This window comes from Crocodylus porosus, unplaced genomic scaffold, assembly GCF_001723895.1.
Source record: "Crocodylus porosus isolate Cpor-Errol unplaced genomic scaffold, CroPor_comp1, whole genome shotgun sequence".
NCBI lineage: Eukaryota > Metazoa > Chordata > Crocodylia > Crocodylidae > Crocodylus > Crocodylus porosus.
This window is the reverse complement of record NW_017728931.1, coordinates 84,394,500-84,415,023: the sequence shown is the minus strand read 5'-3', so window position 1 is coordinate 84,415,023 and position 20,524 is coordinate 84,394,500.

Sequence of the window (20,524 nt, the reverse complement as noted above, 5' to 3'; positions counted from 1 at the left end):
CACCTCTGCTGTTTTTTTCCCCAAATGGCTCACCAGCCTCTGCTACAGGGGTGCTTTCCTTCCTAGACTTGAGTTATGTTGCCCTCTTTTTCTCCCCAAAGTCTTCTCTTAAATCCCTTATCTCCCATTTTCTTTTTTAGTCTATTAAAACAGATAGAAATATCTTTATATATAAATTTCCTTCCCCAGAAATTCTGTGTCAGAAATTTAGATCTCCTCTGATATGCTTCTAAGGCATTTCTCTTTTAAAATGCATTTGGCCATTTTCTGGGTGGAAAGCAGGAACTAGCCAATAGTCAAACAAATTAGACTATCGAAAAATAAGACCAAGATGTGTTGATAATGCAGACTACTAAAACATGCAACGTATCTTATACTGAATATGAATTAAACATCTCAGGTTTATTTGCCTGCACCTCTACCAGCATCATATGTCACCCCCTGCTTATAATGCTCCCCTGATGTCGACATTGGACTGAAAGGGCAATCCTCATTTGAAAGAATGAGGGGACACTAATCTGACATCAAGTCCAGAGCCCAGTGACACAGAAGCTAGTGACAGAACACTTTAAGCTTCCTGGATTCCATTGCACGACTCAGAGTAGCTGTCTTTAAACAACAGAACTTTAAAAGCTAACTTGAATGCAAAATTGCAGAACAGGAAATCATCCACAAACCGGATTGTGTTAAGTATGATCTAAATGGGGGACTACAGATTCATAATAGAATTTCGAGTCTTAATAGACTTTTAAATAAGTCTATTAGCTACACACCCTGTACTGAGAAAAACCCTTTGTCTCTCATGGCGGATCAACATGACTGTTGAAAGTCGAAAGTCACGTTGATCCACCATACATGAGAGATCAAGGACTGTTCTCAGCACAGGGTTTGTAGCGAATAGACTTATTTTCAACAGAACAGAACATGAGGTTGTCAACTCATTTGCTCCTTGATGGCCCTCAGTGTGGGCTCCCTCTTTGGATACCACATTACAAGGGCCTGCTACATGCCTTGCTTCTGATCCCATTAATCCCATGAACGTTGCAAAGGCACAGGAAGACTGACGTGAGTGTTGGACATAGAGGATTTTTCAATTGTTCTCTTCAGTCTCAAATATTTTAGATTAGCTGTTGAAACTTAGGGCTGCAGATCTATCCATGATTCAACTAAAGTTCATTTAGTGGCAATCCCTGCTCACTACCCTCCAGTTTTCCCCTACCCTATCACAGTGACTATTCTAAAAGGGTTGGCAAAAGCCTTCTCATATGTCAAGGATGCAGTTCTTCTAAAGGACCTGTATCTGGTCTTGTGGTGATAATACATCCAGCATTTGAAGCAATGATACCCTTCTCCCTCCAACTGTAAAGATTGTCTTCCTAGTGCCAATTACCTCCACCAGGCAAGTTAGTGAGATCCAAGCTCTAATTGTGCATCCATCAGTATGCGAGCTTAAAGAGCATAATGCATGCATGCCTAAGAAATGGGTCAAGGCACAGGTCCATCACAACAGTATTATGTATCTCACGGTGACAGGGAATAGATGCTAAGTTAAAGAGTATTTATGCAATATGTATCCAAATGGATCTCCCTCACCTCTCTTCCTTTAGTTTTAGCATTCCTAGGCCTAGAAAATCATGATTTGGAGGTTGTACCTTTAACTGACTTGTTTAATGCCTAATGATGGACCAATGCTGCATAAATTTGTCCAGTCCTCTTTTGAAGCTGGTCAAATCGTCAGGCTCTACAACATCTTATAGTAAGGTGTGCCTCTGTACTTAAACTACATTTCCACTGATGGTTGTTTTTGAGTTTTATGACACTTGGCTAGAATGGTTTAGTCAGGGGTGATCCTGCTTTTAGAAGAGGGCTAGAGGACCTCATGAGGTCCCCTCCAGGTAGGGTTACCATACATCTGGGTTTCCCAGACACATTGTCTTTTTGGATCTTCCAATTTCGGTTGGGGCAGTTATTTAAAATATAATCAAATGTATGGGATTTTGGTCAATGTTTTTCCCGGCATTTTGAGGCTTGCCCTAGCAAGGAGCTGCTTGGGGCTAGGGAGAGCAGGGGGAGGGCAATTGAATGCAGGGGGCAGCATATGTGTGTGTGCACACACATACACATGGCCAGCATGCAGCCAGGCATCGGAGTGGGAGCAGCCCCAGCAGCTGGATGCAAGTAAGTCTATGAGAAGTGGGAGATGGAGGGCCAGGACTTGGGGACTGTCTGGGAGGTTGTGGGGGAGTGGGCATGTGACTGTGTGTGTAGCAGGGTGTGTGGAAGGGGATGGGTTGTGGGGTGGGAATGGGTGGGTACCTGTTGGCACGGGGGGAAGCTGTCTAGACACAAGGGCTGCAGTAGGGCAGGAGGAATGTAGAGGAAGTGCCTGCCCCTCCACCGGGGGAAGTGGACAGCCAACCAGTGCTTTTGCTCGCAGGGGTAGGGTAGCCAAGAGACGCTGAAGTGCCTTGGAGAGCTGTGGGAGGGCACTGCTGCTGGGAGGGCTGTGGCTTGGGAGTGAGGGGCACCAGTGGAGTAGGTGACTGTGTGTCAGGAGTGAAGGGCACTGGCAGCACCAGGGGACTGCGGGTTGGGAGTGAGGGGAACCATCAGGGTTGGGAGGGGCTGCAGGTTGGGACTGAGGTGTACCAGCATGGCTCACGGTGGTGGGGTACTGAGGGTTGGGATTGAGGGGCATTGGCTGGGCCAGGGGTCTGCAGGTCAAGAGTGAGGGGCAGCAGCAGGGCTGGGAGAGGCTGTGGCTTGGGAGTGAGGGGCAACAGAATGGGCAGGGGCAGGGCACCTGCATGTCACTGCCCCCCATAATCATGTACACTCGACAGGTGTTCTCTTTTTTGGAACTAGAAATATGGTAACCCTACCTCCAGCCCTCCTTTCCTATGATCTGCACAGGATCAGACTGTTTAAAAGGTCCCTATGCCTATTTGTGGCTACAGCTAAGAGCTCCAGGGGATCCACTTTTCATCTCAAGAACCTCTCAAACTGGATTTCCAGTTGTATCACACATGAGCTCGTGAATATTGAATCTCAATCTGTATTTCAGGTACACTCAGTCAGAGCTCAGGTTCATTCTGCTGCTTCTCTCTGAGTCAGATGGTTGCAGAGCAGTGAGTAGAGTTCATCTCACACATTCACTAAGCTGTACGCCAAGGTGGCCAACTTGCAACAAGTGTGCTACTATTGCTATATGCAGCTGCTCTGTTTAGCTTGCGGCAGATCCAGCACGAAGAAGAGAGCAGAACAAGGAATCAGGCAGAGGAAGGGGATCTGTTGTTCTATGCAACTGTGGAGGGTTCCCAAAGAGATCTTGTCTTTGATAGAACAGTACTGCAGTCAGTTTTTGCTTAAGGAGATTCCAGCAGATAAAAGAATGCACAACAGGCAACAGTATCAAGAATAGTGCTTGCACCTAGGGTTGTTGAAACTTTTAAATCTAGTTTACCACAAAAAAAAATCCACTGGTTTTTTTCTTTTTATGTAAAAGTAGTTATCTATTAACATTCTTGACGATAAGGGAGTGAGATGTTAGGAAATCATCTAAGGTAGTCAATACATAGAAGAAAACCAGTCACAATTTTTGACAATTTGTTAAGCAAAAAAGCAGTTGTGCAAATTAGCAAAGGTGACCAAAGGGAAGAACTATCTGCTGTGTAATCTTCAACTTCGATTGGCATCTAAAGACTAAAAACAGGTAAAACTATTTGGTATTTTTTACTGGATTTAGAGCTAGACAACATTTATGCTGGAATAGATTCATACTTTCCTTTTCTGTTTTAAAGTATATGTGTAGGTCACCAGAGCTCCAGGAGGACATCATTGTATTGGTAGGCATAATTAGGTATACTGTATATGTAATACAAGCCTGTATCTAAACATAACAATTACATCCAGAACACAGCATTCTCAAGGGAAGTGAAGACAGTGTCTTTGTCCTGAAGAGAAGTAGCATTTATCATACACTTTTTTTATCTCCACACCTGCATTTTGTTCATTAATCTATCTCCTCTTTGACCAAACACTCTAAGCCTCTTAGCAGTTTCAAGCACCTGCCATTTAAAAAAGTCAAAAAAGTTTTCTCTGCAAACTTACCACTGTAATGTATTTCTTCAGGATCAAAGTTACCATTTTTAATTATAGCCACCTTTTCTTTTTTTAATTATAGCCTCCAAAGGTTCATCGCAAGAACCCAGTATAACTGTTCAATCACGTGTATTGAGAGAAGTTTCAGAGTTGAACATAACTGCATATAACCGTAATTCAGTTTTGTGGATAGTGTATTTTTTATGGGAATGTCATGACATTCATCAGTCAAAAACTTCCCTTACTGCAGCCACCCAGCTCCAAGACCTTGCATGGATGCTTTCTTTTGCATCTTTATTTATATTCAGTATCCAATGTGCCTGACTAATAATTACTTGCTGCTTTTTGATGAAAGCTAAATCTGGCTGGGCATCTTATTAAAACTGGCCCTTTGTTTAGGAGATCCTCAAGGATGTCAGGTTGTCTACAAGGTGCATAATAAACCTGAAAAGACTGACCATCACCCATTCTGTTTTCTAGCCTGGTTCCTAGCAACCTCATTTCAGGGGGGGTTTGCAGAGTCGGATGGAACACCTTCAATTCAAGCAGTATGACCCAAGCATTTTATTTATCTTGATATGCTTTTGTCTGAACTTAATCTGATTCTTTTTGCCTAGGATCTCTAAACCATGCTTTGTAGATTAGTTTTAAATAAAAATGTATCATAGGCTGCCTATACACGTGCTCAGAGGTAGGGAGAGGAGTGTTTTAATTCAAGTGGTTCTTGGGCAGCCACTTTAATTAAAACATCACAGCATCACCTGTATTTAGCCCCTGCACATTTAAAAATATGAGAGACACTTTATCTAAACCTTGCTCAATAAGGTTTAGTTAAAGCACCTCGCAACCATTTTAAAATGTGTGGGGGCTTAACACACGACACTGGAGAGTTCTAATTAGAGCTTAATATACAGACCACATGTATAGGTACGCAGAATGATTAACCCCGCGAAGCCTAGCCTAGGCTTTGTCCATTTCCTCTGGAAACATTTTTAGGACTGAATGAACACCTGTAAGTTAAGCACGCATATGCATACAGAAAGTCCAGTTCTAACCATATTTGGATCCCATTTGCTGTACTTGTAAGTGGACCTGACAGCCAAGACACTGAAAAACAAAGCATCAGCAATTTAATCACCAAATGTAGATAAAACACTTGTCTTATTGCTTTGTTGAGGACTCGTGGATCTAAGTACAATTGCAGCCTTCCTAAGTATAATCTATCCAGTGTTACCAACCTGTAGAACTGTCCAGTTTATTAACTTTTCCTAAGGCCATGTCTACATAGCATACTCAAGTCCCGTGTTGGTGGTGCCTTCAAACATGTTATGCATTGCTCCAAGCAGACCAGCTCCTCAACTAGAAGCACAATACCTCCATAGAGGTAGCACTCCTGAGTGATAGTGCCAGTTAGACCACTCCCAAATTAACAAGCCCACCTTCAACATAGGCTACACTACTTCTGGCTCAGGAGGCAGTCCACCTGGAAGAGTGTGGTACCATGAGGGACAGTAAGTTGGCTATTTGGATATGACATAAGTTAAAAGGTCTTAAAATTGATGACCAATGAGGTTTAAAGTGTAAGGAACTTTTCACTCACCTGTGCTTAAGTGTCCATTTTAATCTTATACAGGCAACCGCTGCTTAGTGCTCTTAACTGGTTCCTGAAAAACGGAGTGTTAAGTGAAACCGAAAGTATTTGACGACCCAAGATGGTGACCGCAGTTGTTTTTAATGACCCAAAATGGCGACTGCGAGCATTATAACAAAACTTGCCGAGTGCTAAGTGAAATCAGGTATCAATTTAAAATGAGTGTTATAGCAAAATAGTGCTAAGTGAAACAGCCTTAAGTGGGGGTTGCTTGTATTCTCTCAGAAACTGCTTTGTTCATGAAATATGGCATAGTATTTTTTCATTAAGGGCATTTTTACATGTGCTTTCGGAGTGGGGGAGCACTTTAATTTGAGTGGCTTTGAGAGCCGCTCTAATTAAAGTGCATACAGAATCTCTTGTATCAGCATCCCTACACTTCGAAATGGAGGCGGGGGCACTTTAACTAAAGCATGTTTGATGAGTTGTAGTTAAAGCACCCCCGCTGCCATTTGGAAGTTCAAGGATGCTGATATATGAGACATGGAGGCTGGCTGGAGCATGCTAATTCCCTCTCTCCAGCAGACTTGATTAATCGAGTCTGCTCCAATGCACTGTGATTATAGCACATCGGAGTAATCTTGCTGCACGTGTACAAATAACCTAAGTCACTTGCCTTAGCCAGTGTTAGTGACACTAAAACTGGGATATTTCCACTAGCAGTAGTATTTTAAGATCCTGGCATGCTATGAAGCCATCAACTGAAGGTTTTGCAATGTAAGGTTTTAGGCACTTTTAAACATTGCAGTTCATATACTCTGAACATCCAGCAGCAAATCTCCATGACCAAGCCATCTTTGGTGATTTGTGGATATGTAAAATGATCAAATATAAATAATACTTTTTATCAGTTGTAATCTCTGAACACTTGAGTCTCTTAGGCTGCTGTGACTGAAATAGTCGTTACACTTGCATTTTTGTGGGTGATATGAACATGAAAAATCTGGCATACCTCATGGTTTGTTTTGGATTTGTACCATTCTGTATTGTTCCCTTTATACCTTTGTTACATCTGTCCCTTATGTTGGTCATCAGTGTTGCTCAAATATTCTCCCACAGTTGTCATACGTTTTCTTGTTTACAAGTTTGTAACAATCTATCAGCCTGTGTGCATCTGGTAGTGTTTTCGTAGTTGCCTGCAAGTTTACTGAGACTCTCCTATTCTTTATGTTCCCTGTCTGTAGATATAGTGCCAGTTGGGTGTGTGCCATTTCTTGTGGTCTAACCATGCCATCTACTTTTTTAAAAATCAACTGACTTTTCAAGGGCTTTGGGTTTGTTCCATACAGTGTCAGTTGCGATATAATTTTATCCATGTTAGTAAATACACCATCCTTAACTGACAGCATTAACTCTGTTTTATTTGTTCTTGTGTTATAAAATGTATCTCAAACAAGTGCTGAGCAGACTAAGGTTTTAGTGATATTCCCTAAACCTATTGAAAAGACCGCAGCTCCTTTTTTTCTTTGGCTGACATACCTGTTCCTGTGAAATAAACGGCTCTAACTTTCCAAAGTAGATAAGTAGAAAAAACTTTCCTCCTCATACCTATCTTGGAGACTCTTAAATAAGAATTTTATACACATCCTGGATTGTTTTCGCTCAGTAAGGATTGTGGTTTTCCCATTCATGTTTGGCAGCTGGACTCCAAAAACCTCTTAAAATATTGGCAAGGTTTCTGTCTTTTCTTATGGTAGTCATGCATTTAAAGTATCTGACACTACATGAAGTCGTTTCTTGTTTGTTTTCTTTGCATGGCTATATCCCGTGAGTAGGAGCTTTACATCTCAAATATTAATCTAATAAGTGACTCAGGAAGTGGATAACTTTATTTGAGCATGTTTGGGGGACTAAGGGAAATGTTACAAGACAAACTAGAATTAAAAAGATTTTGGACCTTTGCTGGTAGGTTCCAGAGTTGGGACATGGAAAGGAGAAGGGACAGACCAGATGGGTCTAATTAACAGTAATTCAGCATTTTATTAAGGGCCAAAATACTTCCCAGCAGTGCTTTCTAATAGATAATTATATTTTTCATGCAAATATCCTTAAAATAACAGGGGAGAAGAAATTAATATGTCACATCAGCAGATACTTTTTCTTAGTAGAATGTTTTTCAGGGTTTTGATCCTTTAAATTTTTCCCTCTCATCCCCAGTAAAACATGGTTACTTTGCCGACTTCTTACTGTAATGTAACTGAAAAGATTTTGAAGGAGCTGAGTTTAAAGATGATGTTCAGCTTTGCTACTGAAATACAATTATTCAGGATTTCGCTAGGGTCACTTTGTTGAACCAAACTGAACTCAGATCACCTCAGAAATTTGCTAAGAAACTTCAGATTTAGTACCATCTCCAGAACCTTAAATAATAGAATGGTGACATAGCTATATGCACTGGAAACTCTTCTGACCATTGTTCATCTAATGGTGATGTTATTCTATTATTTCTGTGATGGTGAGTGCAGCTAATACATTTTCTTTTTCCTTTTTAAATTAGCCCGTGTATAATATTTTGTTTAGACTTGCACATGAAAATAATGTGTCAAGTGTTAGAACAAAATCACTTTTAAGTTATGGGGTGGGGTGGGAATATGAATGTTAAATAGCAATCTTAATTTATGTAGTTATTTTAAATGCTATACTTTGGAACCTATTTGCCTTTAACTTTCCAGAATTAAATTTGAAACATTAGAGAATGATTGTGTGTGGAAAAGATTACCAAGTAAAATTTTGAGGGAGACCAGATTTGTTCAGCTTTTATTTAATTTGTTTTATAGTTCAGATATTATGGTGATAAGTGCTAGAGAAAGCTATATGCAGTAATATTACAGATTATCACATTTGTTATCCATTAATTGTATACATTCTGATTTAATGAAAAAGATCAAAGTTGCACTAACTAAAGAAGAACTCTCATTAATTTTATAATGTACTTTGGGAACAATCCTGTAAGTCATTCAGTAAGATGCCTGAAATACTTATTTTTTATTGCCTTTTTTAAATGTCTCTGTTATTTATTTTATTCATGGTGGGTTGGTAGTGGACCTTCATTCCTTAGAACACTTAGGTAAAACTAAATGAGCATCCATCAACTATCTGTGTAAAATACTGTAGTTTTTTCACATACTTGAGAACTTACTCTGTAGTCCTTAGAATAATATAGTCATATAAAACAAGTGGAGGTGGTATGAGTGAGAAACGTAAAGCTGTTCATAGCTCTGCAAAATTTAGGAAATACCAAGACAGCTACTTGAATTTCAGTTTTATTTGTTCTGGAAGTGGACATATACTTCAACCTCCCAGCCTGTTGTACTGCTTCTTTCCTGCTGCAGCGTGACCATAGCCCCAGGGTAGGGGGTCCTGCCTGGCCCAGCTCGGCATCGCCCCGCCCCCCGAGGGAGAAGGCAGCTGGCTGATGAGTGGGCTCTGGGCCAGGGCGTCAGCGGGCTGCACTGCAGTGCAGGGGCCGGCTCCACAGGGAAGCGCAGGGGCTGTGGTGGGCCTGGGGCATTGTCAGGTCGGTCTTTGTCTTGCTGCTCAGCCGCATACATGCTTGTGTGGTTGTGTGTGTTTACATGTGTGCATGTGCATGTCTGGTTCTGTATGGGCACATGTGCACATGTCTGTCTTGTTCTGGGCGTGTGCGTGTGTCTGGTTCCTGTTTGCATGTGTGTGTTTGGTTCTCTGTGTTTGCGTGTGTATCGTGTATGGTTCTCTCTCTCTCTCTCCCCCCTCTTTTTTCCCCTGTCTCTCCTCTCATTTTTTCTCTTTTTTCTTTCTCTTCTCTTTTTCTTTTTTCTTTCTCTTTCCTCTTTCTCTTTTTTCCAATATACAATAACAAAGGTAGTATATGAAGTCTTATTTATTGTCATCAGGTTTAGAATTTTTGGAAAACCTGGTATTTACTTTTTTAAAAAAGCAACATTTATGATTATTAACTATATTAATATGTACTGTGTCCTGCCAGGTACCCCCACCCTGGTTTTGTTTTTCTGGTATACCACCACTCCACTTACAAGATAGACATTGTGTTTTTTTTCAGCACTCCTGCGGCCTATTCCTGTCCTACATAGTGGTGCAAAAAATTGCTAAAGCAAAAAAATTGCATACGATTGCTGAGACTTTGATAAAGCTGTGTGCTATTGAAATTGCAAAGGAAATATTTGGAGAGGAGAAGGCCAAGGTACTTGCAAAAAATACTGACTTCAAATGACACTGGCGAAAGACAGATCACTTCCATGTCTGAAGACATAGTTTCTCAGTGCATTGATTTTCTGTGTGAGAATGACTTTGCAGTACAATTAGATGAACCCACAGGCATTTAAAAAATGTCCCACTTGTGTATGTTCGGTATGTGTGGAATAAGGAAATAAAGGAAGACTTTTTGTTTTGCAAAGAGCTTGAGATGACAACAAAGTCAGATGACATTTTCAGATTTTTAGATGATTTCATGATTTTTTGCAGAAATCAGCTGGACAAATTGCATCAATATCTGCACTGATGTAGCTGTAGGAATGACTGGAAAGCATTCTGGCATTGTGCAGAAAATAGAATCTGTTGTACCTCATGCTATTTGGATACACTGGTTTTTTACACCAAGAGGCACTTGCTGCTAATGATACTGAACCATGTCGCACTGTACTGAGCCCCACAGTAACACTTGTTAATTTCATTAAATCCAGAGCAATAAATACCAGGTGCTTTGCTGCACTTTGTGAGGAAGTGGGGGCAGAGCACCATTCCTGGCTCATGCATCTTGTGGCAGAACACTTACCTGTATACAGGTTTCCCTTGATTTATACAGGTTCTTTATACTCTTATGCAATGGGGAATTATGGGGAATTTGCTCTTATGCGATGAACATATTTAGACCCATAATTTGTTATATGCAAGAGAAATTCACTCTTATGCGATCAACGTAGATGCCCCCCCGCCCAAGCAGGTATGTCTTTGTGGGGTTGTGGCCCCACTTGCCCCAGCCCCAACCCCAGCTGCAGCAGCCCTGGGAGCGGCTGGCTCCAGCTTCCTGCAGCTGCTAGGCTGCATCATGCTCCGCTTGTCCCCCTGCCCCTGGGCTCACTCTAGCTCCTGGGCTACACCATGCCATGATGCAGGCAACTAGTGTTGGCTGCTCCCAGGGCCACTCCAGCATAGGCTGGGGTGAGTGAGGACAAGCGGAGCCCCAGGCGGGGTGGGGTCAGCACTCACTCCAGCCCTGGCTGGAGCAGCCGACACCAGCTGCCTGCACCAGAGCACAGCGCAGCCCAGGAGCAGAGGTAAGTGGGGACAGGTGGAGCATGGTACAGCTCAGCGGCTGCAGGCAACTGGCGCCGGCTGCTCCCGGGACAGCTGCAGCCAGGGCTGGGATGAGTGCCTCTGTTCCCTCTGCTTTGCTGCCTTGTGCAGCCCAGGGAGTGGCACACCTCCCCCACCCCTTCCCTAGTCCTAGTCTCCCTCCCTCCCTCCCTCACCACCATGGGAACCTATCCCTATTTGTTATATAGTAAAGTGCGTTCATTTTTATGAATTCAATTTATGCGCTGTTCTCTGGGAACGCATGAATAGCATAAATTGAGGGAAACCTGTATTTAATCTCAAAGAGATTAAATGAGTTATGTATTTTCTTAGCTGATAGGAAATCTGAACTTGCCAAAGTGTTGAAAAACGACGTGTGGCTGGGAAAACTGGGTTAGCTTGCAGGCATATTCAGTGAAATGAATAAGCTGAATAAAACTAGGCAAGGTGGGAGCACTAATTTTATTGCCCGGCGTAAAAGAATTGAGGCATTCAAAACAAAACTACACCTCTGCAAAGTTCGTATGTATGGGCACACTACTGATATGTTTGAGCTCTTACATTCTTTCATTCAGGAAAGAAACATTGATTTTGACATAATTAAACCTTAAGTTAGCAGCGTATCTGTATGGTCTACTCGACAATTTAATGGTTATTTCCCCAAACTCAAAACAGAATAAGTGCGACACACATGTGAATTACAAAACCCCCTTGGTGAGAACAGCGAAGCTAAACTTCTATTTACCATCCCATCAAAACTATTGGAAGAGATCATTGACATTTCATCAGGTTCAATGACATGTCGCTGGAGACATTTTAGTGCAAGTGTTCCAATGAATGCAGCACCGCATCCCTGTAGCACTGGAAGTGTTGATACTGTTTAATACTACCTACTTATGTGAAGCCAGATTTTTTTAGCAATGACATCAATGAAAACAAAGTACCAGGCTAGGATGAATATTGACCATGATATGCACATGTGCTTGTTGAAGATACCCCTGTTGAGGAGTTTGTGACCCCTTGCGGAGCTATTCCCAAAGACACAGAGTTGCTGGCTCTCTCAAAATTTATTCAGCATGCTGGGCACCCTGAGCGAACTCAGAGGCCCCAAATAAAACTGTTAGAGGCATTTTATAGTTTACAGACAAGATGCGCGCGCAGGTGGGAATTTTCCATTGTGAAAGAAAACAAGATATCAGGTCAGTTTGAGAGACCCTTAATTGGTTAAAACTGTTTTTCGCTACGTGCTTGTTTTTGAAATGCTAACTAATCCTTGATTGCTTCAGACTTTAAGACGACTAAGGTTTAGTCATTCCAGAGTCTTATTAGGCTGTGTTCGTGAAATGCTTAGTCTTGTTTTGTAGTTGATTTCTACAGTATTATCTATGATCTTGTTAGAAAATTTCTACACCCCCACTTATTGACGAAATTGTTACTCCACACCAACAACAAGTTTCACACTGAGTAAAACAAAAGTAATCATTGTATAGAAGTAGGAAAATGGAAACTTCAAAAAGAAAAGATTTATATGGATACAACAAAAATGAATAATTGATATAATGATACTATATCCAGGTGAAATGTCACGATTATTTATGTCAATTATAGTAATTGTAATTTATTTTATGTCAATCGTCATTTTTTGTACCTATATTATCCTTTGCTTTTTGTATTATGCACTATACGTGTGTGTTTAACTGTATAACTATCAATTCATTACAGCTTTTAATGGATATGCAGAAAAACAGTTCTTGTGGCACAGGTGGGCTATGGAGTTTTTATAGCATGCGGGGTGGTGCAGCTCGGAAAGAAAAAGGTTGAGAGCACCTGCAATAGACTGCTTTAGTTATGGGTCAGATAGCAATTCAGGGGAACAGTAAAATAACTATTCATCCCCTATAGAACCAGTTTTAGCCTGCAGGATTTCCATCTCCCACCTTGAAAGGGCAATACAATTACTAATATTCTTGTAGATGTGCTTTAACACTGGGCATTACCTGGCTGTGAAAGAAATGCATAACCTTCCAATTCAATGACATTTAACCCAACCATACATCAGTTCAGGCAGCAAAATAAACTGGTATTCAGCTGCTCCCTGTCTATTTTTCTGGTTAGGGCTATAAATAAAAGATATGGTTTTGGTGGGGGGGTGTACACAGGCGCTTTGTTCTTTTTCCCAACTGGAAAGATTGGTGAAGGATGTACCTAAACTTTGTGAAGCTAAACATCTAAAGTATCTATATTTTAATTTCATGTTCCTTTAAAATTTTTTTTTAATCTTTACAATGAGCATCCACCTTTTCTTCTGGCTTTCATTCTTCCCTTCTTATTCATGCAATGAAATTGCATCACTCAGCTGTGACATTAAAATGACAGAGTAGCACACATTATTGTAGCCAAAGGTAATATTTTGCTGAAGAGAGGCTTGGGTAGATTAACACAATAATGTATACATTTTATAACTGATGACGTAAAGAGGACTAAATGATAAAGAAGCTTGATAAGTGGAGCTTTTAGGTGATTATGAAATCTAACCTTAAAAAGGCAACAGTTAGCAATCCTCTTCACCATAATCCTTCATGACTTCTCCAAAGACATTTTAGTTTTTTATAGTGTTTAACAACATTGTATCTCACAAGATGCTTTAGATTCCTGTCCCCCTCTGCTGCAGGAAAAATATGTGTATTTAAAATCCTTAGAATGCCAGGACCAGAAGTCTGTCTGTGAACAGTTCTAAATGAATCAACTAATGAGCTTTTTTTGTGTGCAATAAATTCTTAGCACTTAGCAGTCTTAGTAATGCTTCAAAAAAGTCTTTAAAATGGTTCAGTTGCCAACTGTCTTTGGTTGTCTCAGTAAGACACTGAAACAGACCTTCTGCTCTAAATTAATAAGGCCAATCAGAAACGCACAAAGCACAGAATGACCGATCATTCTTTTGGTGTCTTTGCTATCTCTACCGAGGTCAAATAAATCACTTTCAAGCTGTTAAATCAATTATCATAAATTAGGATTCTGTTTTTACAGCGCCTTGTGGGAAATTCTCAGGGTTAGATTAATTTAACAGCTGCAGTGAAGTGTACCTCCCACAAGATCACGTCAAAAGTTTTTTGTCTTTTTCCCTTCCCCTTTTTTAAGAGAAAAACCAGGACTGGATTATTTGTTTTTACATAATACACACAATGGAATTCCTCAGCCCATCCCTGCTAATTCATGTTTCAGTCATACCCAGCTGTTTAAATTGCACTGCTCAGAGATTGCCTTGATCCCCAGGTGCAGGTACTCCATCTGTGCTGCTCTGAGAGACTATTTACAGCAGAGGTTAGGCCAGTGATTGCTGGGATGGAAAACTCATTTCTCAGCCTGGCTTTTATTTACACTCTTATTAAAGATCCTTTTACTCATGTTGGAATGGCAGCTAGTGGCTGCAGTGAACATTTGGCACTAAGCCAAGCAGCAAAATTACCATGTCGATGAAAGATAGCCTGCTTCCATTTTAACCTTTTACTGTTCTCCCCTTTCCACCTATATTTGCATGAAGAAGAAGAACTATTGAAACAGAGCAAGGAACAAAGGGATGAGCAACCTTATCAGATGAGCTCACCAAGGAAAAACAACGATTTGCCACTTATTTGCAAAATCTGTAATGTTTTATTCATTGACTATTCCTTTCCCTTAATTATTATTAGTTTGTTTTTATGTGAAACAGCAGAGGCACTCAGGCCCTATTCTTTGCCCCACTTCTCCCTCTTCCCTACTTTTTTTGATCAGTCCCTGGGTATTTAACTGCAAAGAAGAGGTTTCTGCTCCTTTCTTGGTGCAAGTCACACACAGCACAGCAATGCCGTGAAAATATTTTTCCCAAAATTGTCCCTGTAGTTGGAAATTAATCATCCTTCTGTCCATAGGCTGTGAGCGTGTATATAAGGTATTGCTTTAGAAAAAGAGAGTGACCCTTGTTATCCAGCACTGTCCTACCACAACTCTGGTACAGACCTGGCTTCAGTTAAGGAATATTCTCCAGCAACGTCAACACATCTGTTTCCTGGAACAACATGTGAGTGCTGAAAAAACACCAAAACCCAAGATCAGCTGTTTTTTAGACAATGAAGTCACAGATAGAAGTTGTAATTTTTGCCTAATCAGGCCACTGAAAGCACTCTACAGCCATGACCTAATACAAGTACATGACTGCAGAGTGCTTTAAAGGGGCCTGGTCCTGCAACAGTCTTAACCCTCATTACATGAGGATTTAGATGAAGGTGCTCCCACATGAGGTGCCTTCATTAACTTGTGTCTGCATGAACAGAGCTAGGCTGACTCAGCTCACATCTGCTCATGGAACTTTTCAGAATGGGGGGAGCAAAGGGAGTTCATTCTGGGGGTTGCCCCACTGGCACTGGAGAGTAAGGCAACCCCCTGTGGGTTGGAGCCCCCGACCAATCCACCCACCCCCTGACTCCAGTGCAGGCTAAGGAAACCCCAGAATAGATCCTTGCCTTCTCCCCTTCACAACCTGAGATAGCACCAGGAGCTGGCGGGGAGGAGTCGGGGCAAGGCTAAGGGAAGAGGCTGCAAAGATGCAGCCTCTCTTCCTAGTTTAGCTCCAAATTGGACCTCAGTCCCCCACCCTCCCAACCCAACAGATAATGTCTGGTGGGTCGGGAGGATTGGGCTAACTCATGGCGCTTTGTGTAAAGCGCTATTAGACCAAGGAGCTGCACTTCTGTCTGTACCCTGAATAACATTTGCAAATGCCTACATTCAATAGTGTACCAGTAGGAAGGCTGAAAAGATTCCCATCCTTCAACAACTACGGTAAAAGTACTTTCAACATAAATCATATGCAGAAATGTGAGGGGGTTCAGTGGCTGAATGGGAGGAGGGAGAGACCACTTTTTTCCTTTCTGAAATAAAAGAGAAAGTGATAATGATTTATTGGGGTGTTCACAGTATTTTGTGCCTGTCTTAATGCCAGCTAACGAAGTCATGTAATTAGAGGAAAAATTTTGGTTTCATTTTAAAGAAAACGTAAATAAAATGACCCAGGCCTCTCACTGTCACTTTAATTGCCTAGGTCCAAAATTTATATTTTTCAAAAGCTGCTGTCTAATTCTGTGTGCCTACATTTTGTAGACACCTCAGTTTCTGCCAATGAATTGCCTTAGGTGTATAAACGCCTGGTGCTAGGCATGCATAGATGTCTTGATTGGACTGAACAGCTAGGTATATATCAGTGAATCTCAACCAGGTTGCTGTGCAACTTGGGGTGCTGAGAGATCCTTTAAAAAGTGCCCAGAGACTTGAAATATTGTAAGAAACATTGTGACCTGTTGTGGTCTTTCTGATTTCTTTGCAACAGATTTGCTCTATTATTTTTCTATAGTCAAAAAGCAAGTGATGGCAAAGAGCTGACATTTTTCAAGTTGTGTCTTGAGTCTAAAAAGGTAGTGAACCATTGGTATATCTCATCTTATGCATAAACCCCTGCAGGACTCACAAACTAGGACTTCTTTTGCTATTTTTTTTTGAGAGACTTGCCCCAGTAAGCAGTCTCAGAGTATTTTGGTGCGTCTGAGCTGACACTTTTAAAGCAACTTGAAAGCAGCATTTTTCCTCCTTTCTAAGATGAACTAATCGTTAATTGCTGTGTTGAATTCTTTAAATATAGCTAATAAGAGACATGCAGCGTAGAATTCATTGTACATTTTGCTTCTCTTCATTGCATTTGGCTTCCTTAAAGCACTGGCAGCCACTCTGGGTGTGTTGTGATGCCTCAGTGATCTACACCAATGCAATGTTCCAACACCAAAGGAAGCACAGCCTCGCTGTAGAGCACAGCGTACAGACCTGCCTCAGGAAAGACGCTCAAGTTTTTCTCTCAAATAGAATCTTGAAAAGTTGTAAGTAATATATGTTATAAACTCTGTGGGATAACAAATCACAGAAATACTCATAAATAACAAAAGGAATAGCAGCATGGGGCAGTCTGAGAAAGGAATCCATTGGGTACTGATAGAATCCCAACACTGCAGTCACTGCAAACGAAGTTTGGCCAAGTCTTTCCCTCATCTTTGTTTTTCCTAGAGAAAAACGCCATCTTTTTGGTAAGCCCACTTTTGATTTATCTCTGAAAGAAATGGGGATTTTCAAGGGTCTTCAGCAATTACGTGTTTGCGGTCACTGGCTTTCTTTGTGCCTCATAGAAATTGTGTGAAGGCAGATAGTCTAGAAATAGAGTCTAGAAACTTCAGCAGACAGTCTGGAAGACTCACCTCACCTTTTTCTCTTCAAGGTGTTGGTAATTAGCAGGGATCCTGGTTTTCTCTGATACTAAATTGGAAATTCTCTGATAAAACCCCCCCAAATCCATTATTTAATGAAAGGGCCCCTGTAACCACCCCCTGGCCCTGCTGGTGCTCTTCACTCCCCTCTCCACAGCCCCCTGACCCTGACTGTGCCCTTTACCCCCTCACCCCCATCCCATCCTAGCCCAGCCCTGCTGAAGGGAGCCCCAGCTGCCGGGCCAGGGACCCAGGGCCACAGTGCTAGAAGGGGGCAGCTGCTGCAGCAGAGCAAAGCACCAAGCTCCCCCTCCCTGCCTGCTGCGGGCCCAGGTGGGATGGGGGTTGTCTCCCTGCCACTGCATGCACTCTGGGGGGCAGGGGTGACCCATGCCCCCCCCAAGTGTATGTGGGGTGGAGGCAGGTGCAGGCTGCCCCCTGTGGACTCAGGCATCTGCCCTGCTGCCCTTCACAGCTGGCAGGTGCAACCTGGCACTGCAGGGTACAGCGGGGGCTGCACAGAAAAACTGCTTGCTGCTGTGAGTTCCACGCTGCCCTGTCAACGTGTCCCCTGCACATGCGGCTACACCGAGGGGCATAACCCCACACCTCCTGCTGCCCCATTCTGGGTCCCTGCCCCACTCAGAGCCAGCCCGATCTCCTGGTTGGGGCACAGCAGCCTGAAGAGCTGGGACAGCTCCCTGCCCAGCATGCTCCAGAGCTCTGGGATAAGCTCCCATGCCACCTGCAAGCCTGGAGCTGGCACCCAGGGGAGCCTGGAGCTCCAGTTGGCTGCTGTGGGGGGGCAGAGCAGAGCAGGAACAGCCCTGGACTGAACTGCTCTCAGCAGGTTCAGTTTATTTCTGGCAGGCATATATGTAGACATGTACCAGGGCGCACTTTTGAGCCTAGGTTTTCTGTGCAGAAAATTCAGGCACATGAATTGGACATGTAGACACACCTACACAGCAGTTGTGTTTGGATGGAAGATCTGGCTGGAAAGGGTACGAGTAGATTTTTGTCTGAATCATAGCTCTGGGCCAACTCAATTAAGGAGTTGTAAGGATTCTGTCCTACTATTTTAAGCTACCAAGATCCCATCCCTTGTAACGTATTCTTAATTACTTGGTATATAAATTAATTGCTTGAAAGTTGGTGGAAAGCAAATACTAAAGGTGCAAGCAGATTCATTTTTAAATGTGAACAGATTGAAATGGAAATTGATCCTTGTAAAATGCAGCATCAGTTTGCACCCATGCATTATTAGCTTGCACCCATATCTCCTTGGGTAGAGAGTTCTATCAGCTTTAATAAGCTCTACTACATAAGATATGGTCAATATTTGTCTGGGAAAAACCTGGGGAAAAACCTGAGGGCTGCATAAAAAGATATTGGCAATTTAAAAGGCTACACTTCCCCTCTGGAGTGGTACTGAACTAATACATCAGTATGGATATTGATATTTGAGACACAAAATCAAGGTCCTGACCGCTTGAGGCCATTCAAAATTCCACTCTCTGTACAGTCCTTGCCAAGTTCTAATTTGAGCAATTGGTTTGCCTTCTTTTATTTCCCCTGGTATACTGTTTTCTTTCACATCCTGTCCTAGAGGGTCCTGTATTGTTACTTTGTACAGCTGCCATGTTCCACCACAGATACTGTTGTTCTTAAGTGAACCTTGTTTGTAACGTGTCCTTGAGATTAATTGTGAAATAGAAGATAGTCAGACTATGGAGACTTTGTCTACATTTTCAAAAGTAACTAGTTACTTGAGGCTTGTCAGTTGCTTTTGAATATTTATGCTGTAATGGACTAATGGTCTTTTATAGAGAAGTATATACCCCAGTTTCCAAGCTTTTCTTTAGGAATGGGGGAACTGCCCTATTTGATTAGCTCTTGCCCATCTTGTCCAACACCCTCAGAGAAATGCATCCAAAGGAAACTGGCTTCTTAAAAGATGTCCTGTGCCCAGATCTTACATTCCTAGGGCAAAAATGGTAAAACTCTCCAAACCTTTCATTGTTTTTAGTCTCTTAATGACCAGGGAAATGGGTTACAGAGTAAGCAATAGCTGTTCTATTATGAACTATATGATGCCTCTTGAAATTTCTCATTAGTTTTTGATTTATACTGGGGGCGTCAAACTCATCGGGTCCCACAGACCAGATGAGGGGCATGGGTCAGGTCTGAGGGCCAAGTTGGGCTCACAGAACAGGTCTGTGCACCAGATTTAGCATGCAATGCCAGTCCAGCATTGGCACTACATCCAGTGTGTGCCCTGGCCAGCCCTGCGCACTGAATGCAGCATGCCACCTGGATCAGCTCCACGCACCACATGTAGCACATGCACTGGCACCAGCTCCACACACGGCATGCAGACAGTCCTGTGTGAATGCAGCATGTGGGACCAGGGCTGGCATGTGGTGCATGTAGCATATGAGGCCAGTCTGGAGCATCATGCACATCATGTGCAGATCCAGTTAAGACCCATAAGCAGCACAGTGGGCCAGATCCAGACCTTGGGCTGTATCTTTGTGACACCCCTGATTCAAAGAAGTAAAGGTTCCTCAGAGACTCTTTGGCCTCTCTCTAAGCAGCATGATTGTAAGAATAATGCCTCTAAAGACAATATCATCAAAATCTGAGAACGATACGACTTTAAATGATCTCCTTCAAACTTCAGAGGAAGAGTGAGTGGGTGAGAATCCTGAGATATTTAATCATTTTGATTCTTGCAGAATAAGTAAGATATTCTCAAAAACACTGTTCAGGATTTTCTCTCCTGGGGTTCAAATAGTACGTACAGTATCTACCCGCATGGACAGATGACATATATACATTGGTTTTGTATGGAACCTGGAGTGCATCCGTCTCAGGTAGTTGCATGTAGAAAATGGCTACTAAGGCACCTTGCCACTAGGTGGCAGTGAAGCAGGTAAGAGCCTGTTTGCCTTGAGCAAACAGCTACCCAGAATACTCTATAGAAAATCAATGCCTACACCAGTATAGTTGCTGCAGATGGACAATGCAGATGGACAGTACCCCAGGGTACTCAAGGAGCTGCTGAGAGTCATAGCCCACCCCCTGGCACGGATCTTTGAGAAGTCCTGGTGCTCTGGTGTAGTGCCCGAAGACTGGAAGAAGGCCAATGTGGTGCCGATCTTCAAGAAAGGTAGGAGAGTGGATCCGGCTA